The sequence below is a fragment of the Psittacula echo genome (genome assembly GCF_963264785.1).
Source record: "Psittacula echo genome assembly, chromosome: Z".
Classification (NCBI taxonomy): Eukaryota; Metazoa; Chordata; class Aves; order Psittaciformes; family Psittacidae; genus Psittacula; species Psittacula echo.
In genome coordinates, this window is record NC_137742.1 from 79,996,266 (window position 1) to 80,014,562 (window position 18,297).

An 18,297-nucleotide genomic window follows, 5' to 3' on the forward strand; every position below is an offset into this window, starting at 1 on the left:
CCTTATACATTTTTATATTGTCAAGAATAAAGCTAATAATTACCATGCTCCCATAATCAACAATGATCTGACAATTATTAAGTTGTAACACAAAATGTTAAATACAAAGCATTAATACTTACTAAGACATTTCTAGGCCCCAATTGACTCAGAATTTATCTTAAACAGAAATATGAGAGTGAATAAATAGCACTGATGGTGGTGCACAAAGGAACAGAGGACTGGCTGACAAGTTTGCATTTACCTAATTTCACCATCAGTATGCAGATAAAGTTGCCAGTCATGAACAATGCCCAGCTTTCAGATGGATTTTTGTGAAAAAGAGCTTGGAAACTGTCCCTTTGGTGGAAAAGAGTTTTACACTTATTTTTATATTTAACTTGCATTTCATTATTTCAGTGAAAAAGGTTAGAGTTTGTACAAGAAATTGAAATATGTCAACAGCTTTGTTGTCATGCATGTTTCATGACTGCTCTTGTATTGAAGCTTTCTCACTTGAAGGTCTTTTGAGAACGTGTGTGGCATTTCACAACATGGACTCAAGTTAATGCAGACTCAAATCCTCGCTTATTGTTACAAAGCCTTTTTTATCCCCTTGTTCAGTACTTTTCAACCTGCACATACATACCACGTTCAATCTCATTGGTCCTTGTGAAACCCTTGAGGTAAATAGACCAAACACAATGTTGCAGACCCTCTCAAAACCCCCACATCCTCTAGCCTCCATCTGAGATTCCCACTACAATTACATCAGGGCCCATCTTCCCAAGGCTTGCTCTTCGGCCTTCCCTGTCCTTCAACAGCCCAGCTCATCGCCCCAGGGCTTGTAAAGCACTAAGGCCTCAGAGCTCACTCCCAAACTGTTCGCCTTCACTCCTCACAGACGTGTACAACGTGAAGCCTGGTGGTGACAGTCATTGACTGCGACTGAGACTATCTTCAGATTTGCTTGATACGAAGTCAGTACGAAGTCAGTACGAAGGTCATTCAGATCTGTACATAGCATGACAAGTGCAAGGTCCTACACCTGGGTTGGGGCAACCCCAGGCACAGCTACAGTTTGGGCAGAGAAGAGATTCAGAGCAGCCCTGCGGACAAGTATTTGGGGGTGTTGGTTGATGAGAAAATGAACATGAGCCAGCAGTGTGCGCTCGCAGCCCAGAAAGCCAACCATATCCCGGACTGCATCAAAAGGAGCTTGACCAGCAGGTCAAAGGAGGTGATCCTGCCTCTCTACTTTGCTTTCGTGAGACCTCACTTGGAGTATTGTGTGCAGTTCTGGTGTCCTCAACGTAAAGAGGACATGGAACTGTTGGAACAAGTGCAGAGGAGGGCCACGAGGATGATGAGGAGACTGGAGCATCTCCCATATGAAGATAGGCTGAGAAAGTTGAGGCTGTTCAGCCTGAAGAAGAGAAGGCTACGTGGAGACCTCACAGCAGCCTTCCAGTATCTGAAGGGGGCCTATAAGGATGCTGGAGAGGGATTCTTCACTAGGGACTGTAGTGATAGGACAAAGAGTAATGGGTTCAATGTTAAACAGGGGAAGTTTAGATTGGATATAAAGAAGAAGTTCTTTACTGTGAGGGTGGTGAGGCACTGGAACAGGTTACCCAGGGAGGTTGTGAATGCTCCATCCTTTGCGGTGTTCAAGGCTAGGTTGGACAGAGCCTGGGGTGGAATTGTTTAGTGTGAGGTGTCCCTGCCCATGGCAGGGGGGTTATACCTAGATGATCTTAAGGTCCTTTCCAACCTTAACTATTCATGATTCTATGTTTCTATGAATTCCCTGGAGTTTGAAAAGACTGTAAATCTACATCCTAGTAAAATTTTATCTTTTTTCTATGTTTACTTTTTTTTTATTGTTTTGCCTTTCATTTTGAAAATGAATTGCACCATGAATGTCAATACAGAGCAAAGTTTAGGAATTCCTTTTACAGTTAAGCAGTATAAATCTCTTAATTCTGATCAGAAGGTGAATCATACAAATAGGATACTGTAGAAATGCACTAAAGACACTAAATTACAAATGGTTTTTATTTCATTTTTAAGCTTAGTCTGAACTTCTTTTCATGAATAATACCAAATGTAACATTATTTTGTTCTCCTATAAAATTTGTTTATATTACATGGATATCGTTCCTGAGAAATGAATTGATTAACCATTACAATGCAAATGTGTCCAAGTTGCCTCTGTAAATGTTGATTTCCTGTCAATGGTGTTGGCTGTCTGACGGAGGCAAAGAGAAAGATGGGGAAAGGTGACTGTGCAGTTTAGAAAAAGGTGAATGGAGAAAGAAACAACATATTTCATCTCTGAAGATGGAAATCTGCTAATATTTACAGTATGATTATGTTTAGTTAGATTTTCCTTTTTCTAATGCCTGCTATATCAGTGTACTTATGAATTCCTGGAATAATATTTCTGGGTACTTTTTAAACTACTGAGAGGAATGAGAGAATATGAAGATGCCTGGTCTCTTTGTAAACAGTTTGAGAAAATTCACAGCTGGCAAAAGACTTCGAGGTCCAGAGGAGGCTGCTGTCATGAAACTGCTAGAAACTCCACCACTTCCTGTGAAATGATGACTCTCAAAGTGGAGCTGCGTTTTGCAACATAGTTAGGAATTTATTCCACAATTTGGAGAAGTATGGAGCCATGGCTTGATTTTATCCTGTCTCAGCTACCTAGACAATTTAAGAAAATAATAATTTCTTTGTGCTATCAGATAACTCCTGCTCTGCTGAGTCAGAAGACTCTGCTATGCAACATATGGGTAGATTCTGTCATCAATCTGTTCATTTTTTTCGCTGGATTATATCAGGATAATCTCAAAACTGCTATATAGCTTCTAACAGAAAAATCAGCTTCCAACAACTCTATTAGACATGACAAATCCAAGACTGAAAAAGGAGAAGATGTGACTCAGGTGCTGAAATGAAGGGATATCAAGGAAACTCAATGTGCATAGTAAGTTGGTGGCAAAAGATCTTGCAAGATTCTCAGACCCTGAAAAGTGTGAACGACATGGAACCCAATTTGGCAACATGCTCTACATAGTCTGTTCTTCCATAGGCAGGATCCTCCCTGGCATGGCTGAATTACAATGCTGTTAGACTTGCACATCTTGTGGGTATCTGTGCAATGAACTATCAAATTTTCAGCATAGCTGCGCTGAGGTTATGATGTAGAATATATTACTTTCTGCAACAGGAAGTAACTTGTCCACTTAAAATATTTTCAGTAGCTCAAATTGCTTTCCAGCTACAAATACAGTGTATTCCTATTTTAGGCAGTTAGTTTTTAATTCTCTAATTTCCTGCTGAAGCATCCCATGTCACTACTGATGTGATAACATCTGGGCTCAAAGCCACTGTATCGAAAACACTAATATATATCTTTGTATACATCAATGCAATTTAACTCTTTTCTAATTATTAGTCCTCTGGTCACAGTAGGAATGAGTAGATGTATCTGTTTTCACTTTGAAAGCTTGCTAAAATAATAGTAATATAAGCAAAAGCTCTAATCTCTAAAATATTGGGACATTTACCTAAACTATATATTCTAGGAAAAAATATATACTTTATAACTTTATGAATAAGGTGTATTTGTAAATTGCAATCTGGTTTGGATTCTTTTCTTTTTTTAAGACTTTTAATAGTTCTATTTTAGCCTTTGTTCATACAGCTTCATGGCATGTATTGAAATTGATGCATCATGATAATACTCACTGTTAAATGCATTTGTGAATCTCTTCTTGATCATGGTTTTAAGTTTTCTGCACCAGTCTTGATATTTTAACATGCGGAACATCCCATTCAAAACCACCATATTATCAGACTCTGAAATCTATGAAGTCCTAAATCTTTATTTAAAAGCTTAACAATATGAAGTCTGCTTTGGAAAACTTTGTCCAACTCAAAGAACAAAAATTGTTAGAGAGTGTTAAGATGAGCTCTTAAATATGCTAGGCATTTTTTTCTCTTGATTCAAATTCTTGAAGTCATTGCATAATATTGCAAATGCTGTCATAGAAATTGAATGAAATATATTCTACAAATATTCACTATCTAGTATCAGATTTTTTCACCTGAATATTTTAGACTCTCATAATCCAAATATTAAAGAATTAGCTACAGTCCAACTATGTACATTATATTTGAAAACTGTGATAATAAAGTCAGGGGATTTTATTGTGAAATGGATAAAATGAACTCACCTTCATTTTAGCACCTCTAATGCTATATAGAATCATAGAATAGTTAGGGTTAGAAAGGACCTTAACATCATCTAGTTCCAACCCCCCTGCCATGGGCAGGGACACCTCACACTAAACCATTCCACCCAAGGCTCTGTCCAACACCGCCTTGAACACCGCAAAGGATGGAGCATTCACAACCTCCCTGGGCAACCTGTTCCAGTGCCTCACCACCCTCACAGTAAAGAATTTCTTCCTTATATCCAATTTAAACTTCCCCTGTTTAAGTTTGAACCCATTACCCCTTGTCCTATCACTACAGTCCCTAAGGAAAAGTCCCTTTCCAGCATCCTTGTAGGACCCCTTCAGATACTGGAAGGCTGCTATGAGGTCTCCACACAACCTTCTCCAGGCTGAACAGCCCCAACTTTCTCAGCCTGTCTTCATATGGGAGGTGCTCCAGTCCCCGGATCATCCTCGTGGCCCTCCTCTGCACTTGTTCCAACAGTTCCATGTCCTTTTTACGTTGAGGACACCAGAACTGCACACAATACTCCAAGTGAGGTCTCACGAGAACAGAGTAGAGAGGCAGGATCACCTCCTTCGACCTGCTGGTTACGCTCCTTTTGATGCAGCCCAGGATATGGTTGGCTTTCTGGGCTGCGAGCGCACACTGCAACCGGCTCATGTTCATTTTCTCATCAACCAACACCCAAGTCCTTCTCTTCAGGGCTGCTCTGAATCTTTTCTCTGCCCAACCTGTAGCTGTGCCTGGGATTGCCCCGACCCAGGTGTAGGACCTTGTACTTGGCATGGTTAAACTTCATAAGGTTGGCATCAGCCCACCTTACAAGTGTGTCGAGGTCCCTCTGGACGGCATTCCTTCCCTCCAGCTTATCAACCGAACCACACAGCTTGGTGTCATCGGCAAACTTGCTGAGGGCGCACTCAATCCCACTGTTCATGTCACCGACAAAGATGTTGAGCAAGAACATTGATGAACAAGATTTTGAAAAATCTTAGTAAACATTTAGGATTGTTGCAATGAAGATCTAGGAAGTGAGAAAATATCAAAACCTTAGCTCTTTGTGGCTGGTTTGGGATTGTACTAGATACATAACCTTGAAAAGCATTTTAGAAAAAGCAAATGCCCTATAATGTCACCATTGCAAAATGAAGTAGGCAAAAAATAGTTAACAGATCAGTATGATAATGAACAGGTTTCACTAATATTTTTCGTTTTCAGACTAAGAAACATTTCGCTCAGTAGCATGACTATTGGTTTCTTGGTTGAAGGAAACTTCTAACAGGGTTAAAAAAGAGTATATAACAACAGAGTTTATATTTCAGTTAAATAATTAAATCAATCCATGTGCTGTTTTCATGATACTAACAATTGGATCTAGCTCACCATATCTTTTTATTGGTTCTATAATAACCTGTGATCTATGATAACATGTTTTAGTGCTGGTTTTATAAAGATTCTCTGTCATAGTAATTTTTCCGTGAATTGAAAAAGGCTTTTTGAAATACCTTGCTAAAAATGCGTAAAAGTATAAGAAGGAAAGTTAGACAAAATATGGTAGCCGTATTAAGTGTTTAAGAGGAGCCTTAGTGAAGCTTAAAACTAAGAAGCGTACACTTAAATGTTCATTTATTATGTACTATTTCTGTAGGCATTGACAGAGAATGAACCACCATTAGTACTAGATTCTGAGAAACAGCCAGATTCCCTTTCCCAGACAATTTATAATGTCAGGCTGTGTGACTTTTTTTTTTTTTATAATGTATTTATTTTTGCTAAAACTGCACTCCTGACTTGGACATATTTTCTTAAGGGATGGAAAAGAGCCATTTATCAAGTTTGTATCATCTTTCTCTTTATGGGATTTATTCACATTGCTGAACAATATTTCCAAAAGTGAAATGGGTAAGAAAGTGATGTCTGTCTTCTAAGCTGACAGGTGTGAATGCAGGAATAAAGGCTTGCAGGTCTTGAGACACCATGGCCATGCATGATACGTGCAAGATACCATGATCAACCATGTTGACCTAGGATTTTTACTCAGCTCTTTTTTGTTCTGACCTTCACCACAGAGAGATAGAGCAGGACAAGGTGATTAATACAAGCTTAGGTGGACTGGATTTGAATTAAGATGCTTCTATTCCCTGTGCTTTCATGGAGATGGATCATGACAGATAGTTTCAGTCCTGTTGGTGTTGTCCCCTCCCACCACTACAAGATGCTCATGCAGAGAGATGGATTATGGTGTTTGTAGGGATGATCTAGTGAAAACACACTTTTCCCTCTTTTATATGTTCACTGATTTTATTTTATTTTTTTTTTTTAGTATCTCACTTTCCATTTGCTCTATTAAATGAATTGTGGTAAAAGCAGCAGCAACAACAGAAAAGGACCCCATTTCTTAGTTGTTACTGTGGATGACACATTTTCTGCTATTTACTACCAAAGAAGACTGGAATCAACTCATAAACAAAACACCCTTAATACTATTATATAGATTTAACTGTGTTGTTTAATAATAGATGGAACTTAAACTAATAGAGCAATGTCCTTCTACTGTGAAATAATCTTTAGTTAATTATCTCCTTGACTTCTCTTATTTCTCTTAGCAGTAATTTCTAATTTTACTGTGATCATTTATTCACTCGTAGCCTTTGTACAATATTTCCTGGGTATTTTTTTATTCGGATAATTTCAGCTGATTTCTCTTCAGTGACCTCAGAAAATCCAACGAACAGCAGCCAAAATCTCTCCTCATGATTTTCACTATTTTAATAAAATTCTTCTCTTCTTTAACCTCTTTAATCTTATTTTAAATATCATGTATTTATACATTCAAAAACACCTGTATGAAAAAGAGGTGTACTCTTTCAAAGAGGAAAGGGGTAAGAAGAAGAGTGCAGAACTGAAAACAAAATTTGCTCTAGGAACTAGAGTGAGATGGGAACTGACCTTTTTTTTGAGGATGGAGTGAATCTAGAACATAATAATATAAGCGGATGAATATCCACTCTTTCTCAGACTAAAGAGAATTATTCTAGGCAAAGATATTAAATAAGTGTACATAAATATGATAAAAGCTAAGGGAACATCACTGCTGTTGACATATCCTGAATTCTGTGCAGTTATCAGTCTGTGGATATGCCAGTAGTGAATCAAGTTTTTTCCTTTTTAAAGTTCATCCACTGTTATGATAGAAGTTCTCAGAAATGTAGTTTTTAAGTCCATTGCATTGAACTCTGTCATTTACAAAAAACGATTCCATCCTTCCTGCTAATTAAAGCCACTTAGAATATTCTTCAGGTATAACCTACAAAGAAAACAGCAAAGCATGTTATTAAGGATTTTGCAGTGATATTATTCCTCTATAATTTGGTGTTTGCTTCTAACACTTAGTGACTCTAATCACAACTGTAATCCTAATATCTCACTTTAGAACAATTTCATGTTGAGGACTGTAATGCTCTAAGACAAGGAAAGAAGGATGAAAAGACTGTACCATGTGGTAATTTCTGGAAAGGAGAATCCATTTCCAAACCTTACCTAAAAATACAGAGAAAATAATGCAGGAGGTTGTTTGTGAAGGAGTTAATGTGAGTTGAGGATGACTGGTGAAACTTCTGAAGAGATGTAGATTTATTTGATTTACATATGTGTATCTGTGTGGATGTGCATGCAAATGACTCTTCCACTGTGTATGCGTCACATGAATGTTTGACTTGTGAATATCTGCCTTCAAGTACCCTTCTCTGATGTAGTCTACTGTAACTCAAGCAAAAAAATTTATATGAGTAAATTGCAGAAAGCCCATGTAACTCTATGAATAAAGCTGATTAATTATGTTTAAATTCTAGAATATGTTAAAAGGGTCAGCCCCCAAATTTTCTATATTCCTATTATAAAACATAGACACTCTGCTTGAGGTAAATTAAATTTTAAACAGCCTCAGGAAAGAAGAAAAGATTTAAATTGCTGCCACGGGGAAATTTAAACCTGACACATAAAATAGAAAAGTGATCATCAATGGCCTGTGAAACAGCGTTTCTGGTTCTATTTCTAATTTGCCACTTTTTTCATCATAATTTTCTTTATTCTTTGTTTTAATGCAAAATTCTACTGAGAATGTTAGTACTGTTTAGTAAATGCTCTCGTGGTACAAATGCAATAATGTAATTAAATACATTTGGGGGGGAGTTTGTTGGTTTGGGTTTTTTTTAACAGTGTTTTAAACTTGGGAATACATTTTTTTACTGAATTTCACCACTTTTGAGCAGTGTGTCATCAGTATGGAATCAAATAAATTACATTCGCTTTTTTTTTTAGCAAAAATTGAGATATGCAACTGTATGCAATGATCCATGCTATGCTTATAAATAATAAAACATAATATTATATTGGTAAAAAATTATAACAGTGGAACAATAGAACAATTAAAAAGCTATATAAGTGTTAATCACCTAATATCTAATGTATATTACCTGGAGATTGTTTCTTTTAATAGACAAAGTTTAACAAAATAAACACTATGTCCATTCAGTAATCTACCTTTGTTTAGCTTTCAAATATAATCTCTATTATAAGAATTTCACTATGACCATCATTTGTTCAATGTGTAAGTAAAAAGAGCAGGTAAGCAGAGTTGCAGAAGGTACAGGTCTTACTGACTGCAACAACCATTTTGCAATACCTTTTAAATACCTTCAGCTGAGGTTGTAAATCAGACCTTGAATAAGAGAAATAGGTAAATTTAAACCCATTTATTTACTTCTTGAAACTAATTATTATCACTATTCCTTCTTAAATGTTCTGACTATTGCTGAATGCACCAACATTCATTAATTCTTAGCTAGAATTTTCTGTTTTCAGACTGATATTTCAAACTATTTTTGTTTAAATTGGAGCAAAAGATGATTGTGCAAATAATAACAAATATAAAAGAAGAACTAAAAAGAATGATTTCTAGATTAATCTTCTGCAATGGTTTTGATATATTCTTCCATGAAAATTTTCAAAGCATTAAACTTTTTGCAATATATTCTAAGCAAAATCTCCAGGAAACTGTTTATTGAAAAATATAGATTTTTTTTTTTTTCCCCAGTTTTGTTCAAATACGTAGGTTTTGGAAAATTTGGAAGAGCTAACTTTTAAGGTGTTAATTATGACCTAGATTATTTTAGCCAAATAACTAAATATTTTGATGATAATTTGATCAATAATGGTGGGGGGAATGGGTGTGTGTGTGTAAGGGTTGGAGGGTGGGGAGGACAGAGGTAGGAATTAATGGCTAGTAACAAATGATAAATATTTGTTAACTAGTATATCAGTTAAACTGTTAATCTGAATTTCCAGTGAATTTCCAATTAACTGAATGATAATTTATTTTGTTTTAGGCTTAATGAAACTGCTCATATTTAATATTTTCCCAAATTTATCATATATCTAAATATGCACAATTGAGATACAGCTGCAATGATTTCATAGTAGAGTGAAATAGCCATTTTATGTACTATGTTTTCAAATAAGTTTCTTAATTATTTAAAAAAGTCTATTGAATATAAAATTAGGGTATTGTCTTACAGTGCAGAATGGCATATTTACACCATCAAAACTCAAGAAAACAGTTTGGAATATATCTTTGAGTCCTTAAGGTCATTTAAATGCTTTGACAAGGAGTGATAGAGTTCGTTAATGACCTTTTATGTTAAGTAATCCATTCATTATATGCAAAGAAGAAGCAGGATGAATTTTCTCTATGAATTCAATGTAATAATTTTAAATAGTTTTCACAAGACTTTGATTCTATAGTCTGTATTTTTTCCCATTCTGGGTAATACCATGGAGTCTGCCTGGTCATTTCTTGCTCTTTCTATTATTATGTTTTTCAAACTAAAATATTAGAACTGGGACTGCTGGAAATTGTTAAAATCCTAAACCAAATGTATAATGTAAAAGATTTGCAGCTATGTCTTACTCTTTCCATGTAAGTTACAGAATGGCTCAAAATGTTGAAATGATGCTGTGGAGATCTAAGTGTAAATGTTAAACAGAATCCTAAATGTTACAGGACAGTCCTACAGTTTAAATCAGATTTTCGTGTAATGCTATTCTCAGTATATGCTAATTGAAAAATTCCTAACATCTGAAGGATGGAATCCTAAGACAAAACAATTATCAGATTTCAATTTCTTATTTTTTTTTATAATGATGCAAGTGTGCTAGGATGGGTCATTTTATATCTGCCTAAGATACATGTAATATTGTAGGTGTCATAAAGCTAGTAATTCCATCTATATGATATTCATTCATTAAACACAAAAAAAACTGGACACCGATTCTCAAATCCAGAAATTTTGCAATGCCACATATAAATCAGAAAATCTAGTAACTGAGTCTCTCGTACATTAGCTGCTTTGGTCTGCTATATTTGCTTTTCACGCATTTCCTAAGACTATTTTACCAACCTGTTTGCTTTTTTCACACCTATTAAGAAGTTGTGACCAACCCAATCTAAATGTGCTAAAACCAGGTTGGTTTGATGCTGTGTGGATGGGAGCTGCATGTAAGCTTTCTAAAAATTAACAAAAATTTTGATTTTAGCTGTCCTGCTTATGAATTTTTCCAGTTTTGATAAAATAAAGGGATTTTCATCCTTTAGTTTTAAATTTGAGAAACTTAGATATCTGTTAGGCCTGTTGTGTTTCAGCTTTTTTTCCCAGTTTTGAGATAACCTATAATCTTTGTATCTGAGATCAGTCAAGTTTGTATAATAAGGAAAAAAATGTTTAATTGCTGATTCTCAAATACTTCAAATTTTCCTCAGAAATTATTGTAAATCTCTTGACTAAATAATAACTGAAACTCTACTAACTTCAGCGCATAATGTAGGATGCAAGCCTTCTGAATCCATCTTCTGATTTATTAAAATTTTGTGGATTCTTCAGATGTGTAAATGTAGTATTTAATATTTTTATTAAATATTAAAGAGCACAGATTTAGATGGCATTTCATTAGGCATTTTAAAACTTCCTTAAAAGGATTATTTGTAACCCAAAGCACTCAAAGTTTTTCAGAATGTAGTTCTGCCAAAACCAACTTCATACCCAATGTAAGCTATAGGACAGTGTTGAACAGGGGTGGTCAGAAGCAAGAAATAGGAGCAGGAGCACAGTCAGCTTTCAGTGTCTAGCTCCCATTTGGGAATTCTAGATAGACTGGGGATGGGCAAGTGCCAAAGGTGCTATGGTGATGTCTACCTGGAGATGCTTTGTGATCTAAAAACAGCTGACATTCTGCACCTGAGCAGAACAGGTTATCATCCTTGCTAACTGCACACAGGAATGCTCAGATTGTGGAGATTGTAAGGCTTTATGGTGCTTTTTATCAGTCAATTTTGACATTATTCAAGATTATGGGAAAATGGGCTGGTGATTATTTGGAAAGATTTCATAATAGGTTTTAGTTATAGGCATAGTATACTTAGATAATAAAGTCCATTAGTAAAGACAGCTGAGTGCTTGCATATCAGAGGCTATAGGGATTTTATTCCATAAACTTTTTTTTTCCTTTTGAAATTATATTTTAATTTTCAAATATTTACGTCAGAATTGTTCTTTTATATGACTTCTCCATCAGCTGTCTCTGGACAAACAAGGACCTTTCCCAATCTACAACAATAAAAAGGTAATATGGTTTGAATTAGTCTGAAATCATGATCTTCAGAGATTATAGAAGTATTTTATGCTGCATGTTTAAAAACCTTGGTTTTCATTATAAATGAGAGTACAAGATTCTGTGAACTCAGCATAGTATGGGCTTTTATTTTACCTTTCTGTCCTGGGTTCAGCAGTAGCAGTCACTTTTTCTCCTTCTTAGTAGCTGTTGCAGCACTGTGTTTTTGACTTTTGGCCTGGGAACAAAGCTGATAACACTGATATTTAGACTGACCAAGGACTTTGTGAGTCTCATGCTCTGCCAGGGAGGAGGAGGGGCCGGGAGGAAGTGGGGACAGGACACCTGACCCAAACTGGCCAAAGAGGTATTCCATACCACAGCACGTCATGCCGGGGGATGTAACCGGGAGCTACCCGGAAGGGCACGTCCTCTTTTCAGTCGGGCTCTCTTTTCCGGCGAGCGGTATCGTATTCTCTTCCCTTGTTATTTCTCTTATCATTATTATTATTGGTGGCAGCAGTAGTGATTTGTGTTATACCTTAGTTACTGGACTGTTCTTATCTCAACCCGTGGGAGTTACATTCTTTCGATTCTCCTCCCCATCCCTCTGGGGAGTGGGGGGGGAAAAGTAGACTGCGTGGTTCTAATTTACAGCTGGGGCTTAAACCACGACAGTTCTTTTTTGGCGCCCAACGTGAGGCTTTGTCACAGCACTTGTGACATTAGCTCAAAGGTCTCAGCTCTCCACTGGCATCCCATGCCCAGGAGAGCTGCTCTGTGGGCACTGCTCACTGTGATGGGGACAGCCCTTCCTGGCCTCCTCCCCCCTTACCTCACCTGGAGCAAGCAGGGATGCAGCGGCGGTGCCCGTCGGGGCACCCATGGGAATGCCGCGGTGCAGGGATGGGGGCTCGGTTCTGCCTGGGTGCAGAACCTGGTGGTGAAGGTACGCCATGTATACGCCCATGTACCCAAGACCCGGGCCACTGAGGAACACCAGAACAACCAACAAGTGGATAAAGCTGCTAAGATTGAAGTGGCTCGGATGGACTTAGATTGGCAACATAAAGGTGAATTATTTTTGGCCCGGTGGGCCCATGACACTTCAGGTCATCAGGCAGAGATGCAACATATAGATGGGCCTGTGATCGAGGGGTGGACTTAGCAATGGACACTATTGCCCAGGTTATTCATGAGTGTGAAACATGTGCTGCAATTAAACAAGCCAAACGGTTAAAGCCTCTTTGGTATGGAGGACGATGGCTGAAGTATAAATATGGGGAGGCCTGGCAGATTGATTATATCACACTCCCACCAACCCGCCAAGGCAAGCGCCATGTGCTTACCATGGTGGAAGCAACCACCGGATGGCTGGAAACATACGCTGTGCCCCACGCTACTGCCCGGAACACTATCCTGGGCCTTGAGAACCAGATTTTGTGGCGACATGGCACCCCAGAAAGAATTGAATCAGATAATGGGACTCATTTCTGGAATAACCTTATAGACACTTGGGCCAAAGAGCATGGCATTGAGTGGGTATATCACATCCCCTACCATGCACCAGCCTCTGGGAAAATCGAACGGTACAATGGGCTGTTAAAAACTACATTGAGAGCAATGGGTGGGGGAACTTTCAAGCATTGGGATACACACTTACCAAAGGCCACCTGGTTGGTCAACACCAGAGGATCTGCCAACAGGGCTGGCCCAGCCCAGTCAGAACTTTTACATATTGTAGAGGGGGACAAAGTTCCTGTGGTGCACATGAAGAATTTGCTGGGGAAGACAGTCTGGGTTATTCCTGCTTCAGGTAAAGGCAAACCCACTCGTGGGATTGCTTTTGCTCAGGGACCTGGATATACCTGGTGGGTAATGCGGGAAGATGGGGAAGTCCGATGCGTACCTCAAGGGGATTTGATTTTAGGGGAAAACAGCCAATGAACTCAATTGTACGCTGTTGCCTGCTATAGCCCATCAACTAGAAGTCTGCAGGGCACCAGCGACTGGCCCTGACTTCCCTCCAACCATCATCCCAACAGAGAATGAACTTTGATAGAACCGGACGAATTCTACAGTAAAGGAACGATCAGCATCAGCAGGCAACGATCGAACACTGTACACAGCCTCTCCTGCCCTGAAAGACTGTTACAAGAGATGGAGCCCAACATCATGAACCGAATGGACTCAGTAGCTTTATAGGAATTGGTCCGTGCACTACGATAACAGTGCACTGAGATGAGAGTGAGGGTATATGGAAAATGTGGGATCTGAGCATGATGTGAATGGTATGGAATAAGGGGTGGATACTGGGCTTTTGGTATTGCTGCTTTGGAGACTGAGGAAATTGAGCAGCTCTCCACCTTGCCTGGTCTCTCAGAGGATCCTTCTGTTGTGGGGTTGCTGAAGGTCGAGAAGTCACCTCTTCTTCTTTGTCATGTGATGATGACTCCTGATCAGATGGTGGCCCGGGTGGTGAATACACTGTTTCTTCATCTTGCTTCACCCTTCTTGCCTCTTTTTTGCTTTTTCTCTTGCTGTCAGGCTGATCTCAGCCTCCAGTACAGTCAACTCTTGGGATCCTTCTGTCACTCCAGAGATATAGAAGGGGGAATTGACAAAGCAATTGCAAGAGAGAAGAAGTCCCTCAGTCTTTGGAGGCTCCATGCATCCTCGGCATAAATTACCTCAGGAGAGGGTACTTCAAAGACCCAAAAGGTACCGATACTGTCCTGGGTTCAGCAGTAGCAGTCAGTTTTTCTCCTTCTTAGTAGCTGTTGCAGCACTGTGTTTTTGACTTTTGGCCTGGGAACAAAGCTGATAACACTGATATTTAGACTGACCAAGGACTTTGTGAGTCTCATGCTCTGCCAGGGAGGAGGAGGGGCCGGGAGGAAGCGGGGACAGGACACCTGACCCAAACTGGCCAAAGAGGTATTCCATACCACAGCATGTCATGCCAGGGGATGTAACTGGGAGCTACCCGGAAGGGCACGTCCTCTTTTCAGTCGGGCTCTCTTTTCCGGCGAGCGGTATCGTATTCTCTTCCCTTGTTATTTCTCTTATCATTATTATTATTGGTGGCAGCAGTAGTGATTTGTGTTATACCTTAGTTACTGGACTGTTCTTATCTCAACCCGTGGGAGTTACATTCTTTCGATTCTCCTCCCCATTCCTCTGGGGAGTGTGGGGGGGGGAAAGTAGACTGCGTGGTTCTAATTTACAGCCGGGGCTTAAACCACGACACTTTCCTATTCCTGTATTTAGCTGCAAGAGTTGGTGATTCTGACATCAGTTTCTAATTAGCCAGGGCATTCAGTTTCCTCTCTTCCCTTTTTTGCCAAAATGTCAGCAGATGAAAACCCATGTTTCACCGATGTGTCCCTGGAATTTCATAATACTAATTATAGGCTGAAGTTTGAGTTTGTGTCCTTACATAGGCCATTTTCAACTCAGCCACTGGTTTATGGTTTCCATGGGATTGTGGAAAGTAACGTGATGTAACTTGCACTTCACTGCAGACTGCTTAATGCTTGCAGTACGTTATTAGAAAAAACGTGATTGAGAAAAAATTGATATGATCATTAACTATAGAATCTTCTAGGGAAGCTGCCAGATGAAAGTTAAATTAATAATCAATCACTTTTTTGTTGGTGTGGTCTTTTTTTTCTTCATCTTGTATGTGGGTCATAGGGCTGGGGGGAGCCCTGTGAAATCATCCAGGCAACTCAGGTCTCCAGAGAGAGTCGGCTGCCCTCATGGTTTCTGGTACAGGCTTGTCTAAACTTTCTGTAAGATATTTGTAACCTCCTAAATTATTCTGATGTTTACCATGGTTAATGTATCCTGCCTGCAGTGCAAGCTTGTAACTTCTTATCCTATTTACTAGGAGAGTGGCGTTCCTTTTCCCTCCCTGGAAATGGTTCATGAATTTGAAAATAGTTGTCATATGGCCCTTCACTTTCCTTGTCTTTAAACAAACCAGTTCCTATTCATTATACATTTCTTCATAGGCTATATTTTCTACACCCCTTCCATTTTTTATTTATGTTTTCTGGACTTTATAAGTGATTAATTTCTGAGAGAAATACACTATAATCAACCTAAAGCTGTCACTGTCAAAATGGAAAAAAGAAGGCTATTTCAGACACCCTGTGTGTTTTTCTACTGTTCATAAACTCCAGGTCAACATCATCATTTTTGCAAAAGGTTGATTCAAGTTTCTTCAGGATTAACAAAAAGGCTCTAATCCTTCTTTGCTGCATATTTTATCTACCAACTGCTTCCCAGGTTATATAGCTGATTCTTTTTTTTTTTTTTTTTTTTTTAATTCCTGCCTGGCTGTAAAATCTTGCACTTGCTCTTATTGAAAATGAACATACTTTTTCAAGCTATGTCTCCAGTTTGTCAAGATCATCTTGAACTGTAAAATCATCCTGAAAGATGTTAGCAACCCTTGCCAGCCTAGTACAATCTGCAAATTTATTATATATACACCTTTTCTTTCATTATATAGGTATTCTTAATATTACAAAGTAAATTTTTAATATCCTTCCTTCCTGACAGTCAATTGCCAATAATTCTCTGAGCACAGTTCTTGGTTTATGTTTACTTCCATGGATATTTGGATCTGGATCTTTATCAAAGTTCTTTTCTTATTAAAAGCTAGATCTGATAATGTAATATTTATTGCGTACAAGTTATTTTTTCCTACATTTCAAAGACAGCTTCTCTTTTTTCACTTGGTCAGTGTTTGAGTTTGTGTGCCAAGTGTGCACACATTCCTGTCTCAGATCATCAAATTTTAGATCTTTGAATTAAATAGATTTTGTATAGCTTTTCAAATTTTTTGTTCTTCAGCATTTTAAGAATGATCTCTGTCCTTCTCTCCTTGGCAAGAATGTTCTATTTGCCTTAAAACAAAACCTCTGTATAATTTTGGGAATTCTCAAAACAAGCAGAAAATATACTGTGCTAGCAATTGTCTACTGATAGCTTATTTTCTACAAGACTTCATCACTAGTAGTTTTTTTGGCAATCACAGTTCATAATTTTTTTCTGAAACTGATCAATTAAAAAAAATATTTTAGCATACACAGCTCTTTATCAGATTATCTGGATATTAATCTTGCTTTTGGCAAATATTCTGTAGTGTATTTACAAATATTGTAAGTCTCTCATATTTTAATCCCATTTCCAACCAAAAATTTAAAAGAGGAAAGGAATCCTTGTGTATTTCTGTTCAAACTATTTGTTACGGTTTTTTTCAGCAATCGTAACCTGTGATTTCTGATCATTTTAAGCTAACATAGGCATGCCATAACTAATGATGCAAAACATGTTACTCCTTTGGGCTGTGGTGCCAGCATATTTTATTTTAAAATAGGTTAACACTTAGCTTTTATTACATTTTGTCACATACAGACTAGCAGCCTCATATTCTTGTTAGATAATTGCGTGCTGTACCTTCCTTGTGAGTCATCTATGGCAATCTGGCTAGATGTGTACTATCATTGTACCTAACAGGCATTTTTAATTCCTTCCATTTTCCCTCATCATTAAGATTTGCATCTCATGGCTTTTGTATGTGGTAGTGTGCTGAAACTCCCAGAGTCATTACCAGTCCAAATGGCTGAAATAAGCACTTACACGTAATCTTGACATAAATTATTCTCCTAAGGAAATGTTGCATTTTGTCTGAATTAACTAAGTCAAAATATGAAGGATGGCCACAAACTGATTGAGATCTGCTTGCATACTTAGAATCATAGAATCATAGAATAGTTAGGGTTGGAAAGGACCTTGAGATCATCTAGTTCCAACCCCCCTGCCATGGGCAGGGACACCCCACACTAAGCCATGTCACCCAAGGCCTCATCCAACCTGGCCTTGAACACCGCCAAGGATGGAGCATTCACAACCTCCCTGGGCAACCCATTCCAGTGCCTCACCACCCTCTCAGTAAAGAATTTCTTCCTTATATCCAATCTCAACTTCCCCTGTTTAAGTTTGAACCCGTTACCCCTTGTCCTGTCACTACAGTCCCTGATGAATAGTCCCTCCCCAGCATCCTTGTAGGCCCCCTTCAGATACTGGAAGGCTGCTATGAGGTCTCCATGCAGCCTTCTCTTCTCCAGGCTGAACAGCCTCAACTTTCTCAGCCTGTCTCCATATGGGAGGTGCTCCAGTCCCCTGATCATCCTCGTGGCCCTCCTCTGCACTTGTTCCAACAGTTCCATGTCCTTTTTATGTTGAGGACACCAGAACTGCACACAATACTCCAAGTGAGGTCTCACGAGAGCAGAGCAGAGGGGCAGGATCACCTCCTTCGACCTGCTGGTCACGCTCCTTTTGATGCAGCCCAGGATATGGTTGGCTTTCTGGGCTGCAAGCGCACAC